The sequence below is a fragment of the Schistocerca piceifrons genome, chromosome X (assembly GCF_021461385.2).
Source record: "Schistocerca piceifrons isolate TAMUIC-IGC-003096 chromosome X, iqSchPice1.1, whole genome shotgun sequence".
Lineage (NCBI taxonomy): Eukaryota > Metazoa > Arthropoda > Insecta > Orthoptera > Acrididae > Schistocerca > Schistocerca piceifrons.
Window position 1 is genome coordinate 649,979,343 of NC_060149.1, and position 21,484 is coordinate 650,000,826.

The following is a 21,484-nucleotide window of genomic DNA, read 5'->3' on the forward strand; positions in this document are numbered from 1 at the left end:
AAGTATTGTTTTGTGTTTGATGTCTGATGTCTAGATATTCTTCAGTAAAGGTAAATGAATGACAGATATTCATATAGTAACTATTCTAGATGGATTAAAAGCATGTTGATTTGACAGTAGCACAACAACAAAATCTCTGGAATGTCCTCATATTAGATTTCCAAATACAGGCAGTTCGAATACTTCTTCAATAAAGATTATGTAACCACATCTCAGTTCTTTGATGGTTTGGTGAAGAACACTTCCTTGCTGCAAAAGAACAAGAGTGCCCCACATTCCAACCGAAAAGGAGGTGTTTAGTGGAAAAATCCAGTCAAGACAAGATGATCAAGGATGTATTCAAGATAATTACATACAGTCCATATGGGTATGAATCATTTTATGTGGAGGTGTTGATAAGACCAACAGCAGCTACTGCAGAGGAGGATAAAAATGAAGAACAGTAATGATTTTCAGCATAATTTTCATAGATAATACTTTAAAAACCTGTGTGTAGTATAGAGATTTCCTGCTTATGTTCTGTTGTGAAAGTATAATTATTTTTGATGCTGTAATAAGACATTTTAATGCCTAATTCGTGTCACTTTGAAGATTGGAACAAATTTTCAGTTTTTAATTTTGTGATGAGTCCTTCAGGACAATTCAGTTCATTCTCCAAGATACTAAGACAGGAGGTTAATGTAAATAATCTCGTACAAATGTTTGGTTAAGACAAAATTAAAAATAATAACAGGAGGAAGGTTTTCCTATTTCTTCACAAAAGGAGGTTTTGAATTTGTTCCCTTCTTCAAACTGCCACTTCAGTTGCAGTTGATACAATGGTTACATTAATTATTCAGTATGACCTGATATCCAAATGAATGAAAAAATTAAACCATGAATTTATAAAGTCTACTATTGGTGCCTACATTACTACATGTGACTTTATGATTGGGCGACTTTAAGAATTATAGAAAAAGAAAGAGAGCCAAATGGGGTGATTTACTAGTACCTAGAGGTGTTCTCCATAATGTCTTTCATGGCTATTAAGACAGCATCCCTCATGAGTGAACCTCTTCTTGGAGAGTACTGACTCGCTCATCCCAGTGCAGTGCCACCTTATATTGGTACTTAATGGAACAGAATGTATATTTGATTTATTATTTTTTTCTCTGCAGCTGTTCAACAATAAATAATTAAGTCTTGTTATATTTTTGTCACAAAAACACCCTAAAGGCAGTAAGTTGGGTAGTACAGTTTGACAAACGCACATAATGTAAGTGGCATAACCTACCACAAACACCAAGACAGGACCACATATTTGACACTATTAAGTCTTATAAAGAGTATTTTCTCTAGTTAACTTTTTGACATCATCTGAAATTTTATTTTAGTGGTATAATGTAAGTTTTGTGTCTCTATGAAAAGTCTCACACATTACAGACAAGCCACATCAAACAGGAAAAATCGGTTTTTAATTGTTCTGAAACCAAAAACTGCATAAAAAGCAACAATTAAGTCAGTTTTTAATTGTTGTGATACTGGCGCAAGACATGGGCAGTATGCTGTCCACCGTTTTCTGCCACAAGCTGAAATCAATAAGCAGCATGTTTGACAAGAGAGCAGAGTGTCTCAGGGGACACATTCAGAATGCGGTTTGATCTGATTTGATTTGATTTTTTATTTGGTCTTGTTGATTAAATATTGTACAAGGGGTGTACTAGTAATATGGGACAAGCTGAGTGAAATAATACAAAATTATCTGAGCATTTTATATTTCATACAAATAATTATTTTCTATGAATGATTGATTGACTGCGCACAATATTACAACCTACATTTTACTGGTATAAGTTCATGTGGATGCTTAAAATAGCAGAATGAATGGAAGTATACATTTTTATCCCAGTGCCACAAATAATAATGAAATTTACATTTTGTTGTTATGATTTAAATTAAAATACAAAATTTTTATCTTCGTCACATAAGTAAGTTCAAGTGAATAGTTAATAGTGTACACATTTTAACCTATGATATAAATAAATTTACATTTTGTCACTATAATTTATGTGTGAAGTACACAGTTTTGTCTTCGTGACATAGGTAAAGATTTTTTTTCACCTATTTTTACTCAAAAGGATGCCTTATTACTCCAGGAATTCATTCATTTTGTAGTGGCACCACCATTTAAGATAGGGAAAAGTTAGATTTGGTGCAATATTTCTAAGCGCACAAGTTACAGCCAGGCGCGGACCTGTTGACAGTAAGTTGCGCTACCAGCAGTTGCGAAGTAGAGTGGAGGCCACAGGGCCATAGACCCACTGAAAAGAGTAAACGCAGCTGTTTGCATGACGCAAGTTACAGGCAGAAGGGGCCCACTAGCCCAACCCAGGTGTTGTGAGTACATGACTCAGAGTGGTGCATTAGCAAAACAGAGGCACACAGCAGCATATAAATAGGCGCTTGTTCACTAACAAGGCATTCAAGTGTGATAGTTCTCCTGGACAGTGGGGCATGTCACACCACCGGCTACACGCAGCAGCAGATGAGGTGCCAGCGATCCAGTCCACGGCAGGTCACTGGTTCAACCCTCTGAGACCAACGCGGGGTCCACAGCCAGCCAGCGGTGGACCATGCCACAGCTTGCTACTGCAGGCAGTCTTGTTGGCTCCCAATGCTCACCAGAGGCATCCCAAGGCAAGGACCACAGATTCAGACACCGGATCGCGGGCACTTGTTGTCGCTGTGATCTTAGCCATTCCGGTGAAGAAGCACGCCGCGGGCCACCTTGCAGCTCACAGCAAGTGGCGCTGAGGCATCAGGGGCGAAGACTGCTGAGTCGACTGCCGGCGCATCCTGACGTAATCACAAATCCGAGGCTGTACAAGGCCGACACACAGCAGTGAGCTGCATGGGTTGGTGAGGCAGCCATTCCGCGCCAAGCCGTTTCGCAGACAGCAAAGTGGTGTCCTCAGCATTGCGGGACCCAGTGACACAGACTGAGAGGAACAGGGCCACTGTAGCTGGAAATAATAAATCACTTGGGAAAGTCAGATGAGTTTTAATAAATTTGCATACTGACAGCCCATCCTGGACCAACATTCCTCTACATTTGGCATCAGAATAGTGGGCGTCATCTGTACAGCATGACATTTGAGCCCACATTACAGTCAAAAAATGTGTGAGTGTTCAGAGTATGGCTCCTTGCAGGCCACTTTAGATGTTTTGTGGAGGCATATTATTTTTTTGTCAGAATAAGTGTTAGTGTGTTTGGGGCAATAAGATGTTGTTTTTCGGGGCATTTGATTACTTTTGTATTGGTGTATGATGATTTCGAGTATGGTGATATGGAGCTGTAGGAAGTCAGGTTATTCTTGTACTTAAATGTTGCATTTCAGGACTAACTGGGAACAAAAGCAACATAATGACAGAGTCAGGGATGCAGGGTGTGTCAGAACCAGAAGCGTTACGGATTTTGTTGGAAAAATCAGACAATACATAGTTGAAAAGTGAAATAATATCTGGAAGTGAGTGGGAAACTGCATCGGATCAGTCATTTTTGCCTAGGGTGCCACAGCAGGAGATTGATCCAGCCACTGCGAGTTTGATTATTCCATTTTCTGGCAAGGCATCTGAGGATGTGCGTTTGTTTGTGGAGGATTTGGAAACTTCATCTTTGATGAATGGTTGGTCTGATGAACAGTTGTTACATGTAGCCAAGATTAGATTAATGGATGAAGCGAAGACATATGTAGGATGTTCTCAGGCTTTAAGGAAGGCAGGACAGTTCAAGCAGTTGAAGGAGGGGCTTTTACAGAGGTACAAGAAACAGAATAGCGCTCAGTACTTTAGGGAGAGATTGGGTACAGTGATGAAGAGGCAGGGGGAGACGGTAGAGAAATTTGCGGACAGGATAAGAGAAATTAATGAGTATACTTACAAGTTGGGTCAGAGCGATGAAGCAAATGGTATTCTGTTGCAAGAGGCAGAGCAGAGGGCACTTGTATTTTTGAGGGGGTTGCCAGCGCATATGACATGGAAAGTGCATGAAGAGACTCCAAAAGATTTGTATTCAGCCATTCAGCTGGCAATTCAACATGAGGAAATAGACGTGGCAACAGTGATGCGTGATAGACAAGCAATGTTTACAGCGTGTATAAAATGTTACAGGTGTGGTCTTACGGGACACATGCAGAGGCAACATACCCAGTCATCAAGGAATAGAGGATTGGGTGGAAATCAGCAGTGTGGAGGATGGAGAAGTGGAGTTAGTAGAGGTGGACAATCGTTAAATGGCAGAGAGGGCCCAAGACCCACCTAAGGGGGCTCCCATTTAATTGCAATGCTACAAATACATATGCAGAGGTGGAATGTTCAGTGGTGGGATCCATAGGAACTAAAACGTTTAAGATTTTGTTGGACACAGGGGTGCAAGTGTCATGGGCTACTAAGAGTTTAATGGGTCAAGGGAAGTTAGACCCACCACGTTATAGGTTGCATGGAGTGGGGCATAAGGAGGTCACACTTTTGGGGTCAGTGACAATTGACTTTCGCTTAGGGAAAGTCCAATTTGATGCCTGCACGGAGGTAGTACCATGGGTACTGTGAGCAAGGGCTATGACATGATCCTAGGAGTAGATTTCTTGCATCAACATCATGCCAAAATTGACCTAGGGTAATGAACTGTAGAACTTGGTGGAATGTTATTTTAGCTAGGGGAAACTGTTGTCAATGCAGAGCTGTCGCAAGGGGTGCTCAACGTAAAGAACAAACCAACTGAACCATGTACATTAGCAATAAGGCTTAATTCGCATGAGTGGCACCGCTAAGTTGCTTTGGGTAAGTGCAAAGTCAAATCTATCTGTGGGAATGGTATGTGTTATTATGTGTTATTGAACCACTGGGCTATAATGAATTTTTGGATCCATTAGGTTGTTTTGTGAAATGTAGTATTGTATATGTACAAGAGGGAAATGGTGTGCGAGTAGTCCCCATGAACGTGGATAATTTTAGCGCCGTAGACGCGAATTTGGGAAAAGGAGTTTTAGTAGTGAATTTGGATGTACCAGACGACAAAGACTGGTGTTCAAGAGGTAGGTGTAGTGATCAACCACTAACAAAGTTAAGCATTTGGAAGGAGGAGAAAAAGGTCATATGGGAGAATTGTTGTGGGAATTTAAGGATTTGTTTTTTCCGCAAGGGCTGTTACCAGCAACTTCATTAGTTCAACATAGGATACCAAAAGGTAATGAAGCACCTGTTTACCATAAACCATACAGAATACCGAGGTATTTGCAGCCGATTGTGGAGGATTTTATTGATCAACAGCTTGCGGACGGCATTATAAAGCATAGTAATAGTTGCTGGGGAGCGGGCATTGTCGTTGTGCCTAAAAAATCTATGGATGGAACTAAGAAATACAGGTTCTGTTGTGACTACCGATACCTCTATAATAAGACAGTAATGGATGCATACCCCATTCCAAACATATCAGAGACTTTGGATCACTTAGGTCAGTGCCAGTACTTCTCTTTGAGAGATCTGACAAGTGGTTATCATCAGTTAGAGGTGGCTCCAGAGGATTGTCCAAAAACTGCTTTCTCTACTCCTGGAGGCCATTACCAGTACATCAGAATGCCATTCAGTTTGAAAAATGCTCTGCTGACATTTCAGAGATTGCTAGACAGTGTGCTGAGGGGTTTGAAACCATGGCAGTGTCTTGTCTATTTGGATGACATTATAGTGTTTCAAATAGTGCAGAGCAGCATAGACAGCAGTTAAGGGAAGTCTTTATGAGGTTAAGAGCAGCTTATTTGACTTTGAGCCTGGAGAAGTGTCATTTTGCATTGGAAGAAGTGAAATATTTAGGTCATATGATCAGTAAGGATGGGGTGCGAACAGATCCAAGGTTGGTACAGGCTGTAAGGGATTTTCGGGAACCAAAAACAGTTAAGGAAATGCAATCATTCATCGGAATTTGTAATTTCTATCAAAAGTTTGTGAAGGGTTTTGCAGATTTAGCACAGCTATTGATGAAATTGTTACAGAAGGGTGTGAAATTTGAGTGGACAGAGGAGTGTCACAAAGCATTTGACAAACTGAAAGAAGTGTTAACATCAAGTCTGGTTCTTGTGTTTCCAGATTTTGAAAAGGAATTTATTCTAGCATGTGATGCATTGAATCAAGCATTAGGGCCTGTTCTTACTCAGGAAACTGATGGTAAAGAACATCGTTTAGCCTATGCGTCTAGCAAGTTGAATGCAGCAGAGAGGAATCACTCAACAAAATAGAGGGAGATGCTTAGCGTAATCTATGGAATCACATATTTTAAATGTTATTTATATGGGAGAAGATTTTGGGTAGTGACATATCATGCTGCATTGAAGTGGTTGTTGGGGTTGAAGGAGCCATCCACTAGGCTCGCTAGGTAGGCTGTGAGGCTTAATGAATTTGACTACGAGGTGGTACTCAAGCCTGGGAAGAAACACAGTAATGCAGATGCATTGAGTAGAAAGGTGGCAAAAGTAGGAGTCATAGGTTATGACCTAGCAGTATGGCAAGAATTACACGACGCTGACAATGACTGTAAATTGTATCGGACACAGCCACAATTTAATATGTACGATGGTCTTCTGTGCAAGAAAACGAAGTTAGGGCCAAGAGCAGTAGTGCCAGCGAAACTGAGAGATGAGGTTTTAAAGGAAGCACATGATCACATGTTATCTGGTCATAGCGGGTGTAGAGTGATGAATAGGAGAGTGGCGGAGACGTATTGGTGGAGAGGTAGGGAAGTGAATGTGGATCAGTATGTCAAGAATTGTACACCATGTGTGCAGAGAGCAGATTTGAGTCGGAAACAGATACTGCTACAATGATTGCCAGAAGCGACATGTCTGTTTTCTGTGTTTGGAATTGATGTCTTGGGACCTTTCAGTTGAGCACTATTGGAGAACAGATTCGTTCTGACAATAATAGACCATTTTTCGAGGTATGTCAAGATGGTGGCTATGCCAAATCAATAGGCAGCAATGGTTGCGCAAACATTAGTAAATAACTGGATTTTGTAGTTTGGTGTACCAGAGACAATAATTACGGACCAACTTCATACTGGATGTAATGAAGGAATTGTGTAAATTGTTGAACGTAAAGAAGTTGAGGATGAGCGCATTGCATCCACAGGCAAACAGAAGGACAGAATGGGTACGCAGAACAATTTGGAAGATGCTGAGTTTTTATGTGGATTCTCATCATCGTCAGTGGGACGAGTATTTGAAGCATATTGTATGTGCATACAATGTAAAAGTCCATACCAATACCGGTTTGTCTCTGTATGAGGTAGTTCATGGGTGAAAGATGCCGTCAATGTTTGATTTAGTGAAGCTACAGAAAGGAAGGACTGGTGAATCTGTATGTCAATTCGCGAGAACAATTCAGAATGTTTGGAAATGGGTACAAAAGGCGAATATGAAGACTTTGGAAAGGCAGGAAGATGCAGTGAAGCAGAAAGGAAGTTTACTGCAGTCTAGAGTAGGGCAATGGGTAATGCTATCCACCCCCTATACACCAAAAGGGAAAACGAAGAAGTTCGTCATGAGGTATCAAGGGCCATACCAAGTAGTTGAAACCGCATCCCCCATTAATGTTAAGCTTCAGCTGCCAACTAGAACAACAATAGTACACATTGACTGGTTGTGGCCATTTAAGCTTAGTCTGGATGTGATTCCACTCATGTCACAGGATGGGAAGACGAAGAAAGAGAGAGTGGAGGGAGGTGTTAAGTGCAGGGAAATCGAGGAAGATAGAGTGCAGCATGATGTACCGTATGCTTTGCAATCCGGAAAGTAGTAGAGTATTTGTAGTTTTTTGTTTTCTGTTACGTATCCTTGGGTTTGCATAGATTAATTAGGCATTGTATTTTCATATGTTATATGTGTTTCCAACTATTGTGAGCCTGCTGGGGACAGCAGTCTTTTTGAAGAGGGAGGGAAGGTGATGGTGATCCCTGTCCTCTGGCCAGTGAAGTGGGGAGCATTGAGCAAGTTGGTAGAAATAAAAAACTGAGGAGGTATTGCTGATCTCGGCAGTTAACAGCCAGTATGCCGAGATGACAAGGGAGGAATTACTGAGCTGCCATAGAGGGAAGGTAATGGTATGTTCAGCCAGGGTGATAAGCCCCAATCCAGGCACATGCACGGTGCAGTTATTTTTAGCCAGAAGGGAAGAAATAGACTGTCCAAGGGTCATGATGGAGCAAAAATTGAGCTTGGAACTGGTCGGGATGCAGTGGATCTTCTCCACCTACAAAAAATTAATAGTAGTAGCAACTTGTTTTGAGCAGGGAGTATTTGTTGAAGCAATATGTATAGATCTCCAGGGGAGCGGAATTTTAATCAATGGAACTGCATGTAACATACTAGGACCAACCTTCCATCTGCCAGTGTCAGTTTTAGGAGTCACGCAATGGAATGTTACACAGCCACCGCTGAACTGGCCAGAAACAAATTTAGAGTTCTTGCCAAGGCAGAATTTGACTTTCTTAAATCAAACTCTGGAGTCAGGCCTGTTGAGATCCATAGAACAGTTCATTTCAGAGCAAGAGGGGAGCATATCAGCCGAACAGCTTGTGCAGCATGTCGCTTAATATAGGGAAAGGCAACGCCAAGTGACGATCATTTTGAGCACCGCTGTGCCAAGTGCCATCGCAACCTTAACTTTGTTGTGTGTAGTTTTCATTCTGATAAGGCAGAGAGCTAATTCCAAAAAGGAACCGACGGTAGTCCAAATCCCTGTGGATTGGATACCGAGGGATTAAGACGGGTAGGTAAGGGGATATTTGAGCATTAAATGGAGTGGTCATTCAGTAAGGAATTTTTACGTTTTGTCTCATCTCATGTGTTTTAAGAGGACTAGACCACATCTAAGTCTTCCAATAGTAGTAGTAAATATGTCATTGTGCCGACCCAAACAAGTTTAGCGTAGTTAGAGGCCGACCCGGGGACCGGGTCTTTCCGAAGGGGGGAATAATGTAGTGGCACCACCATTTAAGAGAGGAAAAAGTTAGTTTTTTTGCAAAATTTCTGAGCACACAAGTTACAGCCAGGCGTGAGCCTGTTGACAGTAAGTTGCGCTACCAGCGGTTGTGAAGTAGAATGGAGGCCACAGGGCTGTAGATCCACTGAAAAGAGTAAGCTTAGCAGTTTGCATGGTGCAACTTACAGGCCCAACCCAGGTGTTATGAGTATATGACTCTGAGTGCCATGTTAGCAAAACAGAGGCGCACACAGCCATGTATAAATAGGTGCCAGTTCACTAACAAGGCATTCAAGTATGACAGCTCTTGTGGACAGTGGTGTGTGTCACACCACCGGCTACATGCAGCAGCAGATGGGGTGCCAGTGTTCCAGTCCATGGCAGGTCACTGGTTAGCCCTCTGAGACTAACACGGGGTCCGCAGCCACCCAGCAATGGCCCACACCACAGCTCGCTAGTGCGGGCAGTCTTGCTGACTCCAAACACACGCCAGAGGCATTCCGAGGCGAGGGCCACAGATACGTATGCTGGATCGCGGGCACTTGTTGTCTCCGTGATCTTAGTCACACTTGCAAAGAAGCATGCTGCAGGCCATCTTGCAGCTGTCAGCAGGCGGCACTGAGGCGGCAGGGGCAAAGACTGCTGAGTTGACTGCCGGCGCATCCTGACGTTGTCACAACTCTCCAGTTGTACAAGGTTGACACACATCAATGTGCTGCACATGTTGCTGAGGCAGACATTCCATGCCAAGCTGTTTTGCAGACAACGAAGTGGTGTCCTCAGCATTGTGGGACTCGGTGACACAGATTGAGAGGAACAGGGGCACTGTAGCTGGAAATAATAAATCACTTGGGAAACTCGGATGAGTTTTAATACAGCACATCCTGATGGCCCATCCTCATCCAACATTCCTCTACAGTTTTATGATAAGTTTGTTCTCTGAGGAATGTTGCTGCATGGCACCAGTTTCCTTTTTTATATTGATGGGAAGCTTGTTACATACTTTTACTCTTGACTCAGTTACTCTTCTATGGATTTCTCTCAGAGTTTACGAGCCTTGGTGGAAGCATTTCCCCTGTCTTGTGTTATGCTTGTGAATGTCACAGATTTTCTGGAATAATTCCTTGCTGCTGGCTACAAATATCATCAGTTGAGTATGTATATTGATTTGTAACAGTAAATATCCTGATAGTCTTAAAGAGACCTCTGTAGGGTGTTCTGTTAGAGACCCCACATATCAAGCTCACTGCTCATATTTGTAGTTTTAAGACTCTTTCAACCCATATAACATTTCCCCAGAAAAAAATACCATAGAAGAGTATAGAATGGAAACATGCAAAATATGGCAAAAGCAATATTTCTCTGTTAACAAGGTGAGAAATAGCTCTCAGGGCAAAACACACTGTGCTAAGTTTTTTGACCAGCTGATCAATTTGTTCTGTCCATGTTAGCTGGCTGTCTATTTGAATGCCTAGGAATTTTGTATGTGTGGTTTCATAAAATCTCCATTTCAGTGACAATGCCTGCACATCACTGCCTGACCCCTCTTTTAATGCTGAGGCAACATCTTCTACTGATTTAGGAACAATTGTTTCCTTCCTCTGCCACATTACAGTTCAAAAGAACCTATCTTTCCAAATTTCATAGACATTTTCTCCTGACAAATAGCAGACATCTGAACAATACCTTTTTTCATACACTTGTGTGTCCAGAATCTCTGCAGAGCTACTGGTACACAGTCACTGTTCTTGTAAAAGAGCTTCACCATCAGCTGCATTGAGACAGTCATCTCAACTGTCTCAGACACAAACTGAAGAATGGCTATGTACCCTGTGTCATTTATTTAGCATATCCTGCTACTTACAGTATCAGCTAATGATAAAATTTTCATTACTTTTTTCTTTTCTTTCCATAACATTTCCTCCTTGTTCAGTAATATTCTGTTCATTCTGAGCAAAGCTTCCTTTTTTATATAGCATTTTGAAACTGGGATTTTAATTATAATCTCCCTTTTAATCCCAATGATTAATTGGCCCCTGTGTTTTATAACCATGCATTCAACTAAAATCATATTTAGTAGAACATGGGTCACAGTAAAACGACTGAGCAATGTTTCCTTTTTTATACAGCATTTTGAAACTGGGATTTTAATTATAATCTCCCTTTCAATCCCAATGATTAATTGGCCCCTGTGTTTTATAACCATGCATTCAACTAAAATCATATTTAGGAGAAGATGGGTCACAGTAAAACGACTTCATTTTTTATTTATTTATTTTTTTTTTTTGAGATTTTACTAGTGGCACTCCGTGTGCTTAAGGTTGGAGTTATTAAGCTGCTGTTGGTCCAGTTTCAAAATGATTGCCATAGCACAGAGTCTTTGTCTATCAGATTGTTTATTCCAGCACAGGAAAGTAAATCTTTGATGCAACTCAGTGTTTTCTCTTGTGTGATTTTATTGGTGGTTTTATTGTGTTACATGTCTGAGAACAACATTAACCTAAATGCAAACACAGGTAAGTAGTGTTAACCATTTGCAATTGCTTACTGTGTTACAACATACTTTTGATTTACCAAGTATGTGGGGTACATTGAAACGTTTCAGGCTACTCCACAAAACTAAAAAAAATAACTCTGTACTAGACTATGGCCACTGATGTAATTTTTTTTTAGTCGTGATAAATGACTCATCATCAGGAAAGGACTATTGGACCACTCACTGAAGATTCAATGAAAGAACCCATAAAACTTGTTGAGAGTATCTGAAGGCATCTGAAATGAAAGGAGTGAAGTCTCCATCCCTTTTCAGACATGTACATAAAGCAAAAAAGTATAATGCTTAACTGTAGGAACTTAAATTTTAGCCCAATTATGAATAAAGGAGAGTTTTCTCTGTGCAAAAGGAGAAAACGCTAGCAGATCATATTTTACGAAGTTCAAAGACCGTTTATGGGCTCTCAAGTGAACAATGTATGACACTAGTATATGAAATATCCCATCCTTCAACTTGGGATATCAGAAAATTGCAGCGGATCCTTCATGACAAGGAATTCAAGACTTGCATTCACAGACCAGAGGGATAAAGTCTGTCTAGAGCTAGTTCCTTCAAAAAAAAATCAAATGTTGAAACATTTTTCAGTAATCAACAGTGTGTTTTCAAACAATTTTCCTAGTTTTCAAATGAGACAAGGATGTTTAATTTTGACGAATCTCTTACTAACACAATCCAAAACAACCAAACGATAGATAAAGATATGTGACAACTTAGTAAGTGGAGAAAAATGAACATCCCATTACATCAAGTTGCACCATTTCTGCCACTGGTAACATAATTCCACCTGTAGTTGTTTCCCCCAGAGTTCCTTTCAATTCACATATGATTGATCAGACTCTTCCTACCACCCTAGGGCTTAATGACCCACATATCTTGTGTCTGTTGCCCTCCAGGGCTTCACATAAGAAGATTAGGTGTGATGTGGTTTCATCCTTCTCACCACATAGTCCACATTTAGGGTCTTCTTCCTAAATACCATTGTGTGTAGGTGTTTCCTGAATTGCCTTTGGGCAGCGATGAGACCTACCATGTGTTTAATCTGCCTCCTTTTGAAGTTCGGGATTACAGAACTTTACTTAAAGCATGAAATCATCGTCATTAGCTTGCTATGTTTTTGATTTTGGATCATAGTCCAGTATTATGCATGCCACCTCCTGATCCAGGTACATAGTTTTGATTTTACCATCATGTTACTGACGATTAGGATAGCTTCTGGTCTAATAAATGGAGTTGTTGAACCTGTGCTGACCAGCCCGTCAGCTTGTTCATCGCCACTAATTGCTGACTGTCCATTGTCTCACAACAGGTTTATCCTGTTGCTTTCCCCTACTCTCATAAGGGATTCATGGCATTCTGCAATGATCTTTGACCTTGTTGAAGGGGCTAATAGAGATTTCAGAGCTGCTTGGGTGTCTGAATAAATTTAGATCCTATGATACTTGTGGTACCTACGCAAATTCTCCTCGGCACACTCTGACAGCAGATATTTCCACCTGGAATACCATGGCCTGCTTCACTTGAGAGGTTGCTGAACACTGTACACACCAGTCCCAGTGCCTTTGTCTGTTTCTGACCCATCAGTAAACCAAACTATGTCATCTGAACACTGTCACGATTATTCGTCCCTCATCCAATCGCTACACTGAAAGATTTGTTTAAGCACCTTGAAGTTACTGTATGGTTAGCCAGCATTTCCCTGTCCATTCCTACACTTACCACACGCACTATATTGGGATGCGATTCTGGATATCCAAAAGGTGTCCAGTTATTTCCAGATTTTAGCCTGTATACCCCTGCTGATGACTCTATTGTAATCCAGAAGTGTAATGGGGGCATGTCCATATGGTCTCTATCCTAGCAGTGGGTGTGTTGCTAATACTGCCTATTATGGTGAAGTAGACCAGTCTCCACACCTTGCCTAGCTCTGTAGCAGCCACCATGTGTTCTACTTTATTCTGTCATACTGTAACCCTATAAAATGTTGTAGGACTTGTTAGAGTGGTACACATCCAGTCATACTCCTTGGGGTTAGATGCCAGTTTTTATGACAGGCCCTTATAGTGGTCATTAGAGTATTTCTTGTCTGGGAACATACACTACTGGCCATTAAAATTGCTACACCAAGAAGAAATGCAGATGATAAATGGGTATTCATTGGAGAAATATATTATACTAGAACTGTCATATGATTACATTTTCACGCAATTTGGGTGCATATATCCTAAGAAATCAGTACCCATAACAACCACCTCTGGCTGTAATAACGGCCTCGATATGCCTGGGCATTGGGTCAAACAGAGCTTGGATGGTGTGTACAGACACAGGTGCCCATGCAGCTTCAACACGATATCACAGTTCATCAAGAGTAGTGACTAGCGTATTGTGACGAGCCAGTTGGTCGGCCACCATTGACCAGACGTTTTCAATTGGTGAGAGATCTGGAGAATGTGCTAGCCAGGGCAGCAGTCGAACATTTTCTATATTCAGAAAGGCCCGTACAGGACCTGCAACATGCGGTAGTGCATTATCCTGATGAAATGTAGGGTATCACAGGGATTGAATGAAGGGTAGAGCCACGGGTCGTAACACATCTGAAATGTAACGTCCACTGTTCAAAGTGCCGTCAATGTGAACAAGAGGTGACCGAGGCATGTAACCAATGGCATCCCATACCATCACGCCAGGTGATACACCAGAATGGCGATGACGAATACACGCTTCCAATGTGCGTTCACCACGATGTCGCCAAACACAGATGCGACCATCATGATGCTGTAAACAGAACCTGCAGTCATCCGAAAAATGACGTTTTACCATTCGTGCACCCAGGTTCGTCGTTGAGTACACTATCGCAGGCGCTCCTGTCTGTGATGCAGTATCAAGGGTAACCTCAGCCTTGGTCTCCAAGCTGACAGTCCATGCTGCTGCAAACGTCGTCGAACTGTTCGTGCAGATGGTTGTTGTCTTGCAAAGTCCCCGTCTGTTGACTCATGGATCGAGACGTGGCTGCACGATCCATTACAGCCATGCGGATAAGATGCCTGTCACCTCGACTGCTAGTGATACGAGGCCATTGGGATCCAGCACGGCGTTCCGTATTACCATCCTGAAGCCACCGATTCCATATTCTGCTAACAGTCATTGGATCTCGACCAACGCGAGCAGCAATGTCGTGATACGATAAACCACAATCGCGATAGGCTACAATCCGACCTTTATCAAAGTCGGAAACGTGATGGTACGCATTTCTCCTCCTTACACGAGGCATCACAACAACGTTTCACCAGGCAACGCTGGTCACCTGCTGCTTGTGTATGAGAAATCGGTTGGAAACTTTCCTCATGTCACCACGTTGTAGGTGTCGCCACCGGCGCCAACGTTGTGTGAATGCTCTGAAAAGCTAATCATTTGCATATCACAGCATCATCTTCCTGTCGGTTAAATTTCGCGTCTGTAGCACGTCATTTTCGTGGTGTAGCAATTAAAATGACCAGTAGTGTGCATTCTTTATACAAGGCATCCATGATAGTTCTGCATTATGATAGTATGTGTGTTTTGGTTCAAATGGCTCTGAGCACTATGGGACTTAACATCTGAGGTCATCAGTCCCCTAGAACTTAGAACTACTTAAACCTAACTAACCTGAGGACATCACACACATCCATGCCCGAGGCAGGATTCGAACCTGCGACCGTAGCAGTCGCGCGGTTCCGGACTGAAGCGCCTAAAACCCGTCGGCCACCACGGCCGGCTGTTTTGGTATAAATTCATAATAGAGAAGTGTTCTGTAAATTTATCTTCAACCATTTTCGAACTTGTAAATTTTTTATTGTAATTCAGAAAAAACATAACAGACTATCCACTATTTAGGTATAAGTTAGAACATAGAGGTTGCAACAGCATATCCTATCTACAAATTTTTTCCAATGTACCAAGTTTCAAAAGTATAGATGTAATTTAGAAGGGTACAGCGATGGCAGAATGGACAGTTCAGAGGATAAAGACCATTTAAAGTACGATTAAAAAAAAATCTGTTTGTGCAGTTCGAACTCGTGCCATCGATTTTTCTTGGAAACGTCAGAATAAAATCATATTAAGTGTTTCATATAAATATTTAATTTAACTGTCAATCTACACACATCAAAAAAAGTTTTGCATCACTTCGGTTCCGAGAGTTCCGGAACCTGTACAGAAAATTCGAATAGAGATTAACATAAACATCATTTCCACCCTTTTTATTGCTCACGAAAACCACACATTGCGTGCTGTACCACCATACAGCGAGACCTTCAGAGGTATTGGTCCAGATTCCTGTACACGCCGGTACCTCTAATACCCAGTAGTACGTCCTATTGCATTGATGCATGCCTGTATTCGTCATGGCATTCTGTTCACAAGTTCATCAAGGCATTGTTGGTCCAGATTGTCCTACTCCTCAATGGCGATTCGGCATAGATCCCTCAGTGTGGTTGGTGGGTCACGTCGTCCATAAGCAGCCCTTTTCAATCTATCTCAGGCATGTTCGATAAGGTTCATGTCTGGAAAACATGCTGGCCATTCTAGTTGAGCGATGGCGTTATCCTGAAGAAAGCCATTCACAAAATGTGCACGATGGGGGTGTGAATTGTCGTCCATGAAGATGAATGCCTCGCCAATATGCTGCCAATATGGTTGTACTATCGGTCAGAGGATGGCATTCACGTATCATACAGCCATTACGGCGCCTTCCATGACCACCAGCAGCCGGCCACTGTGGCCAAGCACTTCTAGGCACTTCAGTCCGGAACCGCGCTGCTGCTACGGTCGCAGATTCGACTCCTGCCTTGGGTATGGATGTGTGTGATGTCCTTAGGTTAGTTAGGCTTCAGTAGTTCTAAGTTTACGGGACTGATGATCTCAGATATTAAGTCCCATAGTGCTTAGAGCCATTTAAACCATAACCACCAACAGCATATGTCAGCCCCACATAATGCCACTCCAAAACAGCAGGGAACCTCCACCTTGCTGCACTCACTGGACAGTGTGTCTAAGATGTTCAGCCTGACCAGGTTGCCTCCAAACAGGTCTCCGATGATTGTCTGGTTGAAGATACATGCAACACTCATCGATGAAGAGAACATGAGGCCAATTCTGAGTGGTCCATTCAGCATGTTGTTGGGCCCATCTGTACCGTGCTGCATGGGGTCGTGGTTGCAAAGATGGACATCGCCATGGACGTTGGGACTGAAGTTGCACATCATGCAGCCTATTGCGCACAGTTTGAGTCATAACACAATGTCCTGTGGCTACACGAAAAGCATTATTCAACATGGTGGTTTTGCTGTCAGGGTTCCTCCGAGCCATAATCCGTAGGTAGCGGTGATCCACTGCAGTAGTAGCCCTTGGGCGGCCTGAGGGAGGCATGTCATCGACAGTTCCTGTCTCTCTTTTACTCCATGTCCGGACAACATCCCTTTGGTTCACTCTGAGACACTTGGACGCTTCCCTTGTTAAGAGCCCTTCCTGGCACAATGTGGATGCGATCGAACCACGGTATTGGCCTTCTAGGCATCGTTGTACTACAGAGAACGTGAGCCATGTACCTCCTTTCTGGTGGAATGACTGGAACTGATCGGCTGACGGACCCCCTCCATCTAATAGGCGCTGCACATGCATGATTGTTTACATCTTTTGGCGGGTTAAATGACATCTCTGAACAGTCAAAGGGTCTGTGTCTGTGATACAACATCCACAGTCAACGTCTATCTTCAGGTGTTCTGGGAGCCGGGATGATGCAAAACCTTTTTTGATGTATGTATTTAATAGAATGGCAATATGGAGTAGAATAATTGTTACAGAATAGATACATTACAAGTTTATCGCATTTTGTGTCGGTTGACAGCATGACGGTATTTGGTGGTCTGGCACTGTCACGTTTCCATCTATGTCAATATTATTACAGTTTTCTGTACTGGCTTCAGCGACGCATTGCATGCGATCTGTGGGTGTTAGGACTGTCCCTGACTCCTGTACGCACGATGGATCAGCTTCGTAATTGCTTTGCGGCATTTTTTCATTTAATTTCCGACGCTTCCGTAGCTGTGACATTCGGTCGGCACTGGACTTTTTAGGCGTTTTGGATTACTTTCAACGTAATATTTCCTCTGACTTGCACTTTCGATAGTTTTGAACATATTTACGGGTCATATGAGATGACATCGAGTCCTAGTATTTCTCCACTAGCTCTTCACACTGACACCCAAATTAGTGTCCTAGCTAAACGCGTTTCCAAGCAACACCAATTTATAACTTTACTCAACGTTAATTCGCAACAATTATGCGCTTCTGCGTACACTGGCAAGACACTATTAGGTTGTGTGAGGATCCCTTAAGTCTATCTATTGTAAGAATCCTCACAATCTACAAGAACTGCAGCAGAACATTTCGGTTCAGACTGCAGCGGTTCAAATAGTCCAACTTCGATATGCCTTCAGCAACTTGCTGACCAGGGCCCAAAAGCGCCAACACATGAATGGTGGTCGCTTTCAACATCTGCTGTTGTCAGGTTAGTACTGTATTTCCTTTCCTCTGCTGAGTTTCTTTGTACCCTGGAACGCTGTTCTTTGGGCCACCTTTATTTGCTCCACCTTGTATTTGCGGCTCAAGTATGACGGTATTTTATCACAAAAGAAAGTTCGACCGACTACCAATGTAAAACGAGTGAATACATGTTTCCACACGAAAATGGCGCCAACCATATTAATCTAGATGTAGAAACGAAGTGCAAATGAAGTATTCCTTAAACATGGAGCTACGGTAGGAGAAATTAGTGTCAATACAGTCCTAATTAGGAAATTTATTTGAAATTTAGTGTACCAGGAGGGTGCTCTTAGAACACAGGGGTAGGTGCACTGTCAATTTAGAACCGGTAGCTCCATTTTGCGATCTGTGCCGAAACTATACCGGTTGCATTTTCTCTAATGTTTCAGCAGATATTTACAATTCCGTTTTTGCATTGCGTAGATGAAGTCAGCCCAAATAATTACTTCTCGTCACGGTCTGTCATTCAACGCCCTGTGACAATCAGTCGGTTTGTTTCTCATTACGAACAAAATTATTTTTAAATCGAAATTTTGCGCTCCCATTCGATAGTGGGCATGCAGATTAGTCTAATCCGATATTCGCTCTATCGATATGTATTAACAGGGGAGTAAAACATGAAGAATAAACAGCAACGCAGCAGCTACTCAAGCGTTTGGTGCTTGGCGGTAGCAGTCAGAGCGGGTCAGGGCAGTGCTGGAGTGCTGGTTATTCTTCGTGTAGATAGAGCCCCTGTTAACACATATCGATAAAACAAATATCGGACTAGACTAATCTGGGAATTCTCTATCGAATAAGCACGTAAAATTCATGTAGTTTTTACAGGAAAACAAACCGACGCTTTCCGTCAACACTGGGCGTAGCATGAGAGATTTGATGAACACTGTTTCTTTGGGATGACTCATGCTACGCAATATAAAAACGAAATTGAAAACATCTGCTGAAACACCAGAAACAATGCGCCTTAAGACTCTTAAGAGAGAGACGCTGCATAAGCAATTCTGGAGCAGCCTCGTGGCTCATTGTCATGTTGTCTGTTGTGTGTGTTGCCGTCAGTCAGTAAGTCAGTGCTCGAGCTTCATGATGGATTATGAATGATGTGTATTTAGTAACAATAATGAATGCGAGCCTTGGGTGGCTGTCTATGGACACACTTTGAGAAATTGTGAGAAGCTTTAAGCTCGCAGTTGATTTGACCTGTTTGAAACCGAACTTTCACGTGATGTGCAAGTAATTAATTTCCTCGTCCATTTTATACTTCTTAAGTCCCTTAAAGTAGTGACTATTTTTCAGCCATGGCGAACTGAAATGTGGACAAGAGAACTGCAAATTACGAGTAACTCGGTTAAGGCTATTTTCAGGTGGCTCACGTCAGTAATTTACAGGCAATTGCAGCGTGGATGAACTCCGGTCGACAATGATTTCTATATTGCGATGGATTATAATATGAATTATCTTTCTTCTTGTTTTGAACGCGTTCTAATAGGTAGGATCTAAACACCACAGTGATCACATAGCGCTGGGAGACTGTACTTCAATGAAACATGTGAGAGACTGCCAAGAATACTGTCAGTACTACCCACAGATGGTACAATATTTCTGAGATCGTGCAATATACACTGACGCGAAAAAATCGCAACACCAAAAAGTACATAATGTAGAATAATGAAATTTTGGCTCTGGCTCCGAGCACTATGTGACTTAACTTCTCAGGTCATCAGTCGCCTAATGAAATTTTGGGAATACGTTTGTCTAGGTAACGTCTTTAAGCCATTAACATTCGAAGGTCACAGGTTAATGTAAGTTTGTGATATGCCATTGCAAAGGTCAACTGCTGGTACGTTAATAACAGGTGTAAACACCAGAATGTTGAAGAGAGGCGTACAAACCTGCATGCATTGTGTTGTACAGGTGCTGGATATCCGTTTGTGAGATAGAGTTCCATGCCTGTTGCACTTGATCGGTCAATACAGGGACGGTTAATGCTGTTTGAGGATGGCACTGGAGTTGTCGTTTGATGGTGTCCTTTATATGCTCGATTGCTTGAGACCACTGAATTCGCAAATGGTGGTAGTTGGTTTCAGTGGGATGCACACTATAGGGCGTCTGACTCAGAGCTATCCTTGGAGTAATGTCAACACTCTGAACAGCATGTTGGAAAACACTTCCTGGAATGTTGTCCATTAATGGCCGCTCAACAGGTTGAATCACCAGACTGACGTAGAACTTTGCAGTCAGGGTGCATGGGATAAGCACAAGACTGTTCGTGGTATCATAAGAAATCACACCCCAGACCATAACTCCAGGTGTAGGTCCAGAGTGTCTAGCACAGAGAGAGGTTGTGTGCAGGACCATAACTGGCCTGCTTCTAAAACACAGCCATCACTGGCACCAAGACAGACCCAGCTTTCATCAGAAAACACAACAGACCTCCTATCCGCCCCCCCCCCCCCCCAATGAGTTCTTGCTTGAGACCACTGAAGTCGCAAATGGTGGTATTTGGTTTCAGTGGGATGCACACTATAGGGCGTCTGACTCAGAGCTATCCTTGGAGTAACCATTTTGTAACAGTTCCTTGTGTCACTGTGGTGTCAACTGCTGCTCGAATTGCTGCTGCAGATGCAATACAATGTGCCAAAGCCATATGCCGAACAAGATGGTCTTCCCACTTGGTAGTGCAACATTACCATTAAAATCCCAGTCCTCTTGCCACTGTACATTATCATGACCACCACTGCCAGTATTCATGTGCAATGGCTACATTCCTGCCAATTCTTTCTGCAGTATCACAGGAGGAACATCCATCTTCTTGTAACCATATTACACAATCTTGATCAAACTCAGTGAGTTATTGATAATGGTGTCTTTGTAACCTTAATGGCACTGTCGACTAACATCATCTCACCAAGTCCAGTCACCAAGGAAACTAACACTCACAACCATTACAGCATATATTTAAAACAAACCTCATTTTCATTCAAATTGTTTAGTGACTATTGGATTGTCACCAATGGAGAGTGAAATCATATATCAAGATGATAGTGGATTTGTTCAATTAATTCTTTTATTCTAGCCCTCAGCCTTAGTACATCAGGAACAGCTTGCCTCTCATGCAAAACAATAGATGTCTAGCATTGTTGACAGTGAAAAGAGCAGTGCTGATAGTGGCATCACTTGTATGCTGCTTTCAGCAACGTCTGTGGTTGCGACCATGATGACTCAGCGGTGGCGCAACTGATGATGGCCATGAACTTCCTCCAGTGAGTGGGCAGCTCCCTCCTGACTCAGGGCAGGCTGCTCTGTCTCGTGGCCAAACAGCAGGTCTTGTACTGCTTTCGAGGA